The sequence below is a fragment of the Limulus polyphemus genome, unplaced genomic scaffold, assembly GCF_000517525.1.
Source record: "Limulus polyphemus unplaced genomic scaffold, Limulus_polyphemus-2.1.2 Scaffold1563, whole genome shotgun sequence".
Taxonomy (NCBI): Eukaryota; Metazoa; Arthropoda; class Merostomata; order Xiphosura; family Limulidae; genus Limulus; species Limulus polyphemus.
Genome location: NW_013667173.1, coordinates 187,195 through 200,887, shown reverse-complemented (window position 1 = coordinate 200,887; position 13,693 = coordinate 187,195). Strand labels below are relative to the sequence as shown.

Below are 13,693 nucleotides of genomic sequence, written 5' to 3'. Positions count from 1 at the left end.
TTATAACGCCCCCACGGCTGAAAGGGCGAGCATATTTGGTGGGACGGGGATTCGAACCCGCGACCCTCAGATTGCGAGTCGAGTGCCCTAACCACCTGGCCATGCCGAGCCAATACCTCTTTAAAAGTGGAAGTGATCCTTGTCCTTAACTACCGTTCTGTAGATTAACCGTAATATGTTTAGTAGTCTGCACTTATAAGACTCAAGTAACTCCCTAAAACAATTACATGATCAGTCTATTTGGCATATACAGGCCTTAAACCTTTAAATTAAAACAAAATATATATCAAATTTGTACATTAAGTATACTCAAATAAAAACAAATGATGGTTTCACCTTAATCACATTAAATTGCACTGAGGTGTTTAGTTTCGGTTTTTTTAAATGCCTTCATATGGAAAAAATAAAATAATACCAACTTTCATAAGAAGCAAAAACTATGAATGAAGCACAATCACATGATCCTATCATGAATAAGAAGCTGGTATCATCTTTTTGATATTCCCAGGAAAATAAGTGGGGATTTAAAGTCCCCACTGGTGCATCGTTACTGAGTCTAGTTGTCTGACATTTAGTATACAAGGAAATGATGCAGACATTAATCTATGAAAAGCAGTACTAGAGAGTCATTATAGCAATGATGAAAATAATACATGCTCTAAATTTTCAAATTAAAAGCACCCGAAAGGAGTACGGCAAAAGTTTCTCTAATACAGAAATATGCAAAATCTAATGTAAGTATAAGTTTGTACCCTAACTTATCTAGAAGCCAAGAGGATGTACTGTGAAAACTAACGAAATACTTCTTTACAATATTCAAACAGAAACTGTAGAAACCAGATGTACATTTTATTAAAATGAAAGGTCAAATACTGGCAACTGGTGTTCCAGATTTCAATGTTAACGCTACCAAACAAACTCAAAAGTTCTCATCAAGTAGTTTTGTATCATATTTCCGAGGAACATTAGTGAGATACAAATATGATAACAGTGAAATTCCTTGCGATTTCAAAAGGTCCACTCTTCTTTCCTATCACAATATCACTTGAATATGTAAAACTTGAGTCCAAAAAAGATTTTATCGTTAAAATCATCACACAAATTAAATTAATTTACAAATAAAAGAACAACAATTTTTCATCTTAAATTGCTCATAAAGTTATTATTTTCCTAAACTGAAAATATATTTACAATGTGTACTTACCTCCCCTCACATGATAGCTTTTCTCGTTCAGTGCTGCCCTCTATATTCAAAACTTTTCGCTCGCCACCAGCCTTGAAACTTCCATGTACCCCACGGCATGTGCGACAACCCTCCCCAATAACAGTGTGACACACCCTCCTCTATTCGATTTTGCCTAACAATTACTTTGATATTAGACAGAAATTAAGCACCAGTAGTGGGGAGGAAGGGTGTGAAGTGTGATGGGGGTAAGTACCTATCAGAAATATATTTACAGTGTAGGAAAATAATAAATAATAACTTCCGATACAGTACCTTACCCCTCCTCACACAATAACTAGAATCCCACATTGAAAAGGTGGAGGGACCAGTGTGAGGGACATAGATGAGCATCCTTCGAAAGCATCTGAAGAACACCCATCGAGAGTGACTTTTATTGGGAGAGGAACACCTGTGGGAGACCACACCACTTCTGTACTACGTATACTGGTCACCCAGTGTGGTAGTAAGTGTTGCATAACTGGGCAGAAACCACTAGAAGCACATCTCTGAATTGATAGAAAAAACAGATGTGCCCCATGTTGTGTGATGGCTAGGGCACAACAGACCATACCTGGCAGGTCAACTCCAGTCCAAAACCAGTCTGCATCAATATGTATAATATGATCTGTGGTAGAAGGAGGGTCCACACCATCTTCACCTCAAGTTTAGGAGACAGAAAGAAGAAATTTTGCACTGTCTGACTAAAGAGGGCATGTTTGTGCAAACTCACAAACAACACTAGCCACCCGGGAATCCAACATTCAAATGACGATAGGAAGGGATGTACCAGTATGGCAGTTTGCTCAAATGCAAGACCAACCTGACTGGTACCACTCCACACAACATCATCCTCTGGGTTTGAACCTCATGGGGATGGTGTGCATGGAGGGACTATAGCATGAAATTGAAGTGCAAGGGTAGAACTACGTGATTATGATAGGACAGGGAATCCCTACCAACACATGTGTGAGGTCTTATGGTGGATGGTTCAGCTCTAATCCAAAACCACTTTCTGGGAACTGACATCCAGTTGATAGTAGGACAAGGGATCCCAACTCGAGGGATGAACTGCATTGTGGCAGATCTTCTCACGATTTTATGTATGATTTAGGTGGAGGATCTACACTATCTACACCAGTAGAACAACACTGCCCGACTCTCAATTGAATGGAATTGAACAAATTTAGGAGGCAGCCTCCATGGTCTACCACTTCAGGGGCTAGGAATTGGTAAGTGGTAAAGACTCCCTTTCTCCACTAGAAGAAGGAGGGGAATGTGTTGGGAGTCCAAAGGAATGCCAACACCGTAGACAGTGTAATGGATGACCACAAAGTCCCTATTTTGATAAGCAGACTGCCCCCAATTTATTCAAAGGAATGACAAGGATGGGTAGCTATCCCCTTCTGCTTTACTCATGATACGAGTCGGTATGGTTTAGAATGAGCACAGTTATGAAACAAAGCACAGCAAGAAAGACATAAAAGTTGTCTTGTGGAACACCTCATCTCAACAGTGGGCATTATTGACCATTGGTATACATCGAGATTGGAGGGTACAGCGTCTGCCCAAAGTAACTTTGGTATGATGGCCAAATCAACCCTCACAACATCATCATTCTGGGCCCAACCCCACAGAGATGGGGCACATGGAGTAACAGAGTATAATCCATACAATATCAACCACTTCACACAACTCTATGGGATGAAGCACATGGAGAAGATGCCACATACCGCAGAGTCACAACCTCCAAGCAAAAATAGAAGGTGGAGCATGGGATTTCGGTGCATCCCCCCATACAACATAAGCCCCAGAGCCGAACAAAAGAACTTGAAACACATGAGGTATATGTGGACCCTATGCAACATCATCCCCCAGATAGAACTGAACAGAAGCTAGAGAACATGGATTACAAGCCAATGCCACATGCAATATCAGTCCTTGGGGCGAATATAGCTGGGTCCACATAACATCAACCCCTGAGTCCCACCGCATGGAGGTGGAACACTTGAACCACCAAATGGTAAATAATATGCCCCAGTATGACTGATGTTAGGCCATACAGTGTTGAATTTTGTGCAAGAATTATACTTGGACAGGCAACACTCGCTATTGAGCAGGATCTACGACCGAATAGGTGCATATCTCTGTAATAAAAAGGAAAAAGTATAGCAAACATACCATGTCACAGTCAAACTGATGTATGAAGTATGGCAACAGGTGAAAGGTGGTATTCAGATGAGGAAGAAACGGCCACCCGATGAAGGTAGTGGGAGATGAACATTTAAGAGGTAGTTCACATGCCCAAAGAATCTCTTCCATAGGACAATAGAGATGAGATGCCAGGGAGAAGGTAAGGTGCCATATTTGATGATACATCACCTGGAAAAGTCTTCTGGAAGGAGGAGGCAGAGAGGAATATGCCAGACTGATAAGCTGATGAACCTAGCTTTTCAGGGTAGAAGGGGAAAGATCACACTGTGACAAAATGTTCTAGTGACTGAAGAGGCGGGATGGGGATCCATGGAAAGAAGCCGTGCAGACAATATTACAAGGAAGGGCACAAAGAGGACGTAGAAGTCTATCCAGATCTGACTGAGAATACATGTGAGAAATGGAAGGAAGGGAAATCGGCATAAACAGAAAATTCTCTTCACGAGCTGCCAATGTTTTAGGCAGGAATGTTTGATTGAGGTATAGGAGAACATATGTGGAATGAAAAAGAGTATGTTAAGTGTTGATGGCAAAGATCTTAGACTGACAACGCCAACAGGCTAAGAAGAAAAGGAAAGTCTTAAGGGATAGATGATACATGCAACAGGAGGTGAGAGGCTCAAATGGAGGGAGGGTTGGGGAGTGGAGAACAATATTGACTTCCCAATCCAGAAGGACTTCCCAATGGGGAGGTAGACTAATTTAGAAGAAATGCAATAACAGGAAAATGGCAGGAGAGGAAAATACAGAATGGTACCTGTAAAAAATGGAATGCAATGAATGAAACAGAAGCACCATGATGGAACATCCAGATGTAGAAATCTGTAGGGAGAAGGACAGTGGGCTGTTAATGAGAAACTTTATGGCAGAAATTTCTTCCACTTCCATTGATAAACTGCAAGGAAAGAAGGACGAATGGAATGGGACAAAAGGGATGTTTCATGCATGGATAAACAGGATTTCCTAGCAAGGGACCAGATAAATGCCACACATGAAGATGGAGTGTGTGAAGGGTAGGGATGGCCAGTGACTAAGGTTGATGAAGGAGGGACAATGTCAAGGGAAGAGTCGTTTGAAGCTGAAGGAGAAGTGGAAACCAGGGTTGTGCTGGCCAGAAAGGAGCAACCAGAAGGATCTGACGCAGAGAATATTGGATGATTGAACATGACACACCACGAAACATATATAAAGTGTGTTGGCCCAATAAAGCAAAAGAGAACTGGTGTCCTTTTGATGATTGATATATTAGATAACAGTAGAGTTGTCAGAATGGATCATAACCAATATGTTCTGAACAACAGGAAGGAAATGATCAAAAGCACAACATACTGCTAGAAGCTCCAAGATGTTTATATGGCAGGATTGTTCGACTGGAGACCACCATCTGGAAGGAAGTCTTCTGATGGTTGAACCACACACCCCAGCCCGAGAGAGAGAGAAGCATTGGTGAACAGATGTAAATTTGTATGAAGAGTAGGAAGCGACACCCCCATCATAGCATTGTCTCTGTCCATCCACTAAGGGAGATTATCCAGGAAAAAAGTAGTGAAAGTATTAGAGAAGTCCAAGGGATCCCAAGCAAGATTCCACTGTTCATGTAATGTTCACTGACAAAACCACATGTGTGCATGACCCAAGCAAAATTATTGTTATCAAGTACATTATAATTCAAAGTTTTATTCCTTTATTTCAAAATAATACATCTAAAACAGCAATTACAACTACAGTTTTTACTGTCATGTGATCTACTCACGTTTTCAATTTCTCAAGTTTAAGAGCTGGACAGAAGAAACTGTATTTGGAATGCAGACAGTTCCTTCAGATGGCCAAAATACACAGTACAGATGTTTTCAATTTCTTTCTCATGGCCATTAAAATACATTCTCCCCCAATAAACATTGTAAGTATTTTTCTTAGTTTAAGGTCAGCTGTGCAAACTTGCAAAACCGAAGCTGTGTTGCTAGGTGACAGTTTGAAGTTCAATAGCATACTTATAAGTGCAGATTTCTCTACTGAATTCGTTAATGTGACAGTAAATGTATGTGTACGATTTCGTTTTAAAATGGGATGCTACGTCCATCGTTCTCTTGAAGTGTATGTAGCAATTGGCAATTATTTCTCTCTTTATATGTATTAGTGCATTTAGGTTTTAGTTTTATATTTTAATTAATTATGTATTATTTGTGTTTTAAAACGCATGTTTGAAAGGTTTAACGATTTTTATACAGTTAATATGTTCAGCTTGGATGGTGATAATGTATAAACAAGATGGCATGTGCAAAATCTTCTCTCTGTAGGACCTCTGGAAGAAGAATCATGCAAGGGTTAGGAAGACAAAGGATGGGAAACCTGAATTGAAGCAGGAATAGGAGCAGGTTGAGATAAATGAGCAACCAAAGAAGAAAGAGCTAAGTATTGCCTTGCAGATTTCACATGACTCCAAAGATTCAGGGATATCTCCAAAAATAGATCTATGCAGAAAAGGGGACATCCATAGTCGTGTAGATAAATGGAGGACAGGTGAAACTGAGACAAGAAAGCATTCCTACCCAGGAGATCCCAGCAGCAAAGAAGCCACGTGTAAAGGGATAGGGCAGAGAAGAACAATCATTTAATGTGGAGGAAATTAGGGTGTGTGTATCCTATAGAAGAAAAGTACCAAAGATACAAGTAAAGGCAAGATGAAAGTAGGAAAACTCACAGAACTCTCAGGGTCAGCCCCCACACAGACAGAAGGGACTCGAGCTGACGAGAGTCCAGAAAAGGAAAACCAGTCTGATGGTAAGCCAAGTCATAAATATATGAAGCCCATGGGGTCGGGGTATGCTGACCCCTACCCTCAATTGAGAGAGGAAATTATCAGCATAGACCCTGATATCTGGAGAAGGAGGAAACATAAGGTACCCAGACAGTGAGGCAGGATCATATGAAACTGGGGATACAAATAAAAAGTAACATACTTGAGAAATCATATTCGAGAAGGCTGAGGGGCCTGGCTGATTCCTCAGGAAAGGTATTGGGTTGCACAGCAAAGGAGGGTGGGGTGAAGAAAACAGGCTGTTAAAATTATCGTCATCATGAATTGGTTCTACTGGTATCAGAAGCATCTGGATAGGGTCAGGAGAAGAGGAGTGACCCATGTAAAGTTCAATCTCCTGACAAACTAAAGCCAAGATATCCTCAGCAGAGACCTCCATACCCGAAGCCTGTGTCACGATATTCGAAGTATTAGTTAGAGTAGAAGACGTGACATGAAATTCGGAATTCACATTCGAATGTAAACGAGTTCAGAATCCAAGAAAAAGGTTTGAAGTTAATATTTTCTTAAACTCAAAATGTATTTCCGATAGATGCTTACCTCCTCTTACAAAAAGCTTTCTCGACTTGTAATGCCCTCTATCAGCATAACTTTCGCTTGCCACTAGTCTTGGTACTCCCACTTATTACTGCATACTAACATGCAAGTGATCATGCAGCAACCCTCCACCAATAAGAGTGTAACACTACCCCTATCCTAACTAGCACCTTCTCTAATCATGCACATGTGGTAATCACTTCAAGACTGGTCATATTTAACCAAACCAAATCACACCAGAAGTGGGGAGGACAGGTGGGAAATGTGAGAGGAGGTAAGTATCTATTGGAAATACATTTTCAGTTTAGGAAAATGTTAACTTCCGATACAATATCTTACCTCTTCTCACAAAAAGCTAGAATCCCACATTGAACTGGTGGAGGGCCAGTGAGAAGATAATTCCTATTTAGGAACCACCCAAAGGAAGGCCATGAGGTGTGATAAGGAATTAAAAACAACACCCCAATGGGAGATCACACTACTTCTGAGCCAGGTATACTTTCACCCTTTAGTAATGTGTTGTCAAAATGTGAAGGGTGGGAACTTGGAGGGGGTCACAAAATATACATAAACAATGGGACCCCTGGTGTAGAGTGGCTAGAGTGCAACAATCCATAAATGGAAGTTCAACCTCAACCAACATCTGGTGGCATCCAGAATTGTACATCAGATCTATGGTAGGAAGAGGGTTCTCTACCTTTCACCTCAAAAACGTGTACTGGCAGAGAAGATAAGCTCCCATACCAAGAACCTGTCTCTGCATGTGCACACCTCCAACACAACCAACACCAGATCCACTGGGAACTGATATCCAGCAGATGGTAGGAAAGAGAAAGAAACCAACATCCAGAGGAGGATAGGAAGGAGGGGCAAATTGCAATATATAGGGTGGAGTGCTACCTCCAACATCTGGAATTGTACATTGTATCCTATGCTAGGAAGGGCATCATTCCTTTGACCTCCCACAGAATGCCACCACCCTACTCTCAAACTGAGTGGTATTGTGCACACTCAGGTGGACAGGCCTCCATGGTCCACAACTCCAGTGGTTTGAAACTGGTAAGCAGCAAGGACTTCCATACTCACTAGAAGGAGGAAAATAATGCATTGGAGAGTCTGGAGAACCACAGCTCTGGAGACAGTGTAATAGGGGACTGCTATACCCTATATTGAAAAGCAGAGTGATCACATTGACGGGATGCATTATCCAACACCTGGCAGTATCTGGAATTGTACATCAAGTTTACGGTAGGATGAGCATCAAGTGCCACAGATCAGAGATGGGCATCAATCCCTGTCTGCTTTACTCATGTTAGTCCATGAGTGTACAATCCAGACTAAACATATTTATTAAGCAAAAGACTGCAAGATACACCTACGAGCAGTCCTGCAGAACACCCCATTTCAATGGTGGGTGTAAGATGATCTTGTGACATGTTATTTTGTTTCTTTTTATACATTTTATATCGATGTATAGAGGACATATTGGAAGGAGTAGATCAACCAACACCTTGTGGCATCTGGAATGGTACATCGGGTCTGTGGTAGGAAGAGTCTCAACATCAAAGTAATCTAGCATGTTCATGGGTCATACAGTGCAGATTTAAGACTACGTATACCTGGTCAGGCAACACTCACCACAGAGTGGGATCCCAATATGTAATAAAGGCCCATGCAAAGAAAAGAGAACAGAGTACTTACCACCACAGCTAAATAGTTACAGTACTGATGATGTCTCCCAAGGGAAGATGGAAATGTGCAGCCAGGAACGTGGTAAGGTGATAGATCTGATGGTAGGAAAACAAGAAAATGTGACAACCATCAGGAGAAAGGGAAGAAAACGACAGGCAAATGAACTAGCGAATTACACTCATAAGGGTACTTACCACCACAAATAAACATTTACAACACTGATGGAAGATGGAAATGTGCAGCCAGTAACATGGTAAGGTGATAGATCAGATGGAAAGAAAACATGAAAAAGGTGACAAGTGGCAGAGGTGGAGCAAGCTCCAAACACCCCGCAACCTTACAAAAATAAGTTTAATATAATGGTCCCCTATGGGAACCGTATCAGATATTAAGCTGATAAGAACAGATACTACACTTTGATCTTAGCCAAAAAGCTAAGAAAAAGGGAAGAAAACACCAGACAAATGAACTGGGAAATTCAACCCATAATGGTGATGGGACTAGGTCATGGAAGCTGTGAAGATTTCAGGAAAGTAACAAATGGGCTCAGGAATCATGGAAGGAAGCAGTACATATCATATACCCTCAGAGAGCCCTGACTGGACAAAGGAGGTGGAGGGATTGGAACAGCCGAGAAGGGTAGGGGTGGAATAACGGAAATGGAAGATAAGTACAGAACATAACATACCTAAATAACAAATCCACCAAAGAGGAAAGAGGTCTGAGCCAACAGGATACGTGACTAAGAGGCATATCTAGGAGGGGAGAAAAAAGGTTGTCCAAATCCAAAACTAAAAGATCACTGAAAACCTTGTTAGGACAATCATCAGTGTGTTCTGATTGTTGCATGAAATTGGTCAACTTCTGATGGACCACAGCTGCCACTTCTTGGGCCAAGAAGTGTGCTTTTGACCTGCTGGACATGGTCAGGAATTCTGCTGCAGCAGGCTGGTCAAAATGTAATATATAAATCACTGACCAACAATGGATATAAGAGCCTTAAGAACTTTAGAGTAACACTTGAAGTTGTACTTCAGCATGGATTTCAAACCTCTTGTAAAAATGTATGTTGATCTATAGAGAATGAATCTTTTTGGTTGAAATATAAAACTATGTTTTAATATGCTTCCCTTTTTTGATCTCCACAGTGGAAATAAGCAAAATTACCCCCACTGCAGTTCACTCACAAATATTGCACAGAACATGGATAGCAAAGGCAAAAAAATCAAACACAAATAAATGAATGCTGGGTCTTTACTAAACTGACAAGTTTCTTTATTTTGCCTCAAATAACTCTTTATGCTGGAGAAAACGACCACATAATATAAAATAGGAGCAAGAACCCTAATACCACACTTTCAAGTAGGACAAATGTCACAGTGCACTATCCACAACTCTGATTACCTAAATTGATTATCATTACCAATATAGATATTCAAAAGAGTAAATCCCCAACTCATACTAACTTGTACAGATCTTTGTAACACCTTGAAATGAGCATGTCCTCAACTCCATAAGGGCATGACACAGAAACAGGATCATACAAATATAAGCCTTATGGGAGAATAAATGTAGTACGTAACCCTTGTCTACATGAAGTAATTTGTACAATCTGTTAATAAGGATACTAATTAAATACAAGCAAAACATATATTATATATGAATATATACATTCTACCTAAATACTGAAGAGTAAAATTTGTAGTTCTTTCTACACTCTGGTAGCAGTGTATCTATCTGAGTGTAAGATAATAAGAAATAAAGCTCAACTGGCATGATGTAAAAAAATTTACAGTAATGACAATAAGTAACATGGTTCTTATAAAGGTAAAATCCACACTTCATTTATCAAATTGACTCTGTTCAGTTTTTTACAATTGTTTTCTTTTTTTTTCACTGGAAATTAGTTAATGGAATCTACCTACTATAAAATCTGATAAAATTCCGTAAGCTACACCATTTTATTGTGGAAGAGATTTTGAACAATGAACTAAAAATAGCTTTCTTCTTAATATACAGGGATATTGTAAAAAAAATTGTATATTTAACAAAGTTATATCTTAAAAAGTACTTGCCCTAGATTAAAAAAATCTCACCAGAGGTACAATGAGAATGACAAATGTTATTCAAGAAAATCTGGACATGGTATATGGTGTTTAAGACCGTTTATCAATCACTCTCCTCACAAACTAGCACTACTTTTTTCCCCTCTCTTTCTTTAAACAATACAAATTGGTTTTGAATAAAATGCATCTCAGTATGTGGGATATTACAAGGATCAATAAATGCTGTCCAGAGCAGATGATATTTGCAGTAGCTTTATTTATGAATATGCCTGTCATGCTAATTGACAACGACAGAAAGTATTGAATAACTTCTGTGACATTTTTTGAAATATCCTGTATGAAATCCAAACTTTCCTGAGTAAAACTATTGATTCTTAGTATAATATGAAATTTAGTTTTCCTAGGACAAATAGCTTTTACAATATTGTTACGTCTCTGTATGTTCATTTGTTAATTTTCCTGCGATACAAGTCCTTTCTTAAATAAAACTTCCTCAATACAAATTTGCAATACACTTAATTTCCACAGTTACTTTAACTTAAACACACGCTATAATTCACAACAATTCACTCACTTTACTACCACGCTTGATTTAATTGTCCGTCTCTATCTCCGCCTGTCAGCAACTATAGTTCCGATCTCTGTACCTGCTATCCTCGGTTCCCACTGACCGTAACTGCTGTTCTTGGTTCCCCACTCTCCCTCTCTCCTTTGTCTAGTGCACTTATATACCATAATAGCACCCGCGTAGTCTCTTCGAGAATCTTCTAGACACTCATCACGTGCTGCCAGCATCACTTGACTTCTGCTGTCATAACCCAAACACGTGCATAGCACGCACTAGCGTTTTTCGCTAACCTTCTAGATACTCATTACTTGTTTCCAATGTCACGTGACTTACGCTGTCGTAACAATATAAATGTTTTAAATGTAAGGTTTAGTATGTATTCATCCAGTAGTAAAAAAAAGTAAGGATAAATTGTTCTGCTTCCTTGGATACCACATCTCCCACCAATCTATATACTTACAGATAGTCAATAATTGGAACTGCAGTTTTCAAAGTGTTGGACAAAACTTAATTGATTAACCAGGTAAAGAGAAATTGACCATTCTTGATAAAAAAAAAATCTCAATATTAGAATCACTACCCAAGAATTTATTTTGGTACTCTTAACTGAAAAAAAAAAAAGAAAGAATGTACACAGGTTGATCAAATGTTTTCTCTCTAATCCTCTTTCAACAAAGGAATTAGCATGATTCATAAGATGAAATATGAAATATAAAACTCATCCAAAGTGTTAAGAAAGTAAACAACAACCAACTTCCCCACCCACACCAAAAACAAAAAAATTCTAACTAAGTGCAACTTTGACAAGAATAAGTAAAGTACACATACAGAAGGTAACTTCCATTTAATGTTAATCAGTTTAAAAAATAATAAAAATTTTCTAAATTTTTTTTTTATCAATTTATTCTTCTACATTTACAACTAGTATAACTACTGTATTTAGAAAAATAAAAAAGGGAATTATTTTCCTCTTTTTAACTATCTTCTAAAAACGTGCACTTTATTTTAACTTTCGACAAATGGTGTAATCATCTCGTTAATTATTCAGGACTTTAATAAATATAACAAAGCTATTTTAGAACATTTATTGATGAAACAGGTTTTTCTTTTTTATTCTAGTTACTAATTATCTAACTTAAAATCACTTTTCACAAAACTTGTATGACATATTGAATAAGAACTTGCTAGAACAGCATGTGTTAAGTTGTAGACAGTGCTTGAAGTGGGGGAAATGAGGAAATGCGACGGTTTGAGAAATTTTTGAAGCTGAAAAAGAAAGTGGCAAGATGGTTTTTAAGATTTTGAACTTGAAAAATAAAAAGAGATCCTAATTGGTTTGTGTATAAATTAAGATTAGGTCAACATGCATCAGCCTGAAATAGCCACTTTGAATTTTTTTAGTTTATTAACTAAATTTATAATAATTGTATAATTACACATTTTTTTTTACTATAGTGACAGGACAAAAAGTGTATTCAACATGTAGGTGATTGTTTTCCAATTATGGTTTAAAAAGTTTTAGTGGAAGACCAACTAAGTTGATGAACATGAGATTTAATGGTATGGTTTATCCACCGGCACAGATATGACCCCTATGTCAGTTTGTTTGTATTCATAACATAGTGGAGATTAGTGCCTTTTCAAATTATTTCATGTTGATTGTCAAGTAATTTATTATTTAAATATACTGGAAAGGAGCTCCACCATGATCTAGAATCATTTGTGTGCAATACTATAGTGAAAGCTACATATCTTTATGTTGTATCATTATGTAGTGAAAATTTTACTAGGGTGGAGAAAATAACAAATAAAATATAGTTTTATTCAAAGAAGTTTGATATTTAATTAGGATATTTTAGACATTATGCAAATGAAATTTGATAAATTTCCGACGAATAAAAGAATTTTTAATCTTAAAATGAAAATCATTTTGCACTTGGAATAGTCAACACTTTGACTCCATATATTCATAGACAAATTTTTACTTAAAATACTTCATTAAAAAATCTGATTTTTTTTGTACAAAAGACAGTAATGTTTACTGAAAGCTTGCCAAACTTTCTGAAGATACACGTATCATATTAAAAGTTATAGTATGGAAACTAATGGTTATTTTGGGGTTCCAAACTCTGTCACGTCAACTGAACCCATAGTGAAAGGGTTCATTCATTCCATCTGTGTATTACCTTGTCTAATTCCTGCCTCACTCTTATATAACATTTTAAAAATATAGTTTCTCTCCCCAGTTCTTTGCTACCATAAATACTTATTGCATCATCTTTTTAACCTTTCCCTTCATTTTAGGGTGGTGGATCAGTGAATTAGGCTGTTTACAAAAACTTGCGTGACTTGCACTTTGTTTTACTGTTGTTTTTTGTCGCATCTTGCTACCTGTACTGGTGCAAAAGGGAGAAGAAAGAGAGGGTAAGAAATCTAGCATAATCCTAGGTGACTGTAAAAGTACCAGAGCAGTTTCATGTCTACTAAAAGTTAGCAGTATGGTTTCAAGCCCTCCTGATTTGTTTGTTTGTTTTGGAATTTCGCGCAAAGCTACACGAGGGCTATCTGAGCTAGCC

At 38.3% G+C, this 13,693-nt stretch overlaps 1 protein-coding gene across 2 annotated transcripts in view; it reads left to right on the top strand.

Annotated features, from left to right (window-relative positions):
* Positions 1 to 13,693, top strand: part of LOC106464114 (C-Maf-inducing protein-like) — a 79,227-nt gene that overhangs the window by 62,145 nt on the left and 3,389 nt on the right. Inside the window, exon 16 of one of the 2 annotated variants that reach the window (XR_002611640.1) lies at positions 5,734 to 6,741. The exons of the other annotated variant lie outside the window; for it this stretch is intronic. The gene's annotated coding sequence lies outside the window, so the exon portion shown is untranslated. The remainder of the gene's footprint in view (positions 1 to 5,733; positions 6,742 to 13,693) is intronic. 2 annotated transcript variants of the gene reach the window in all.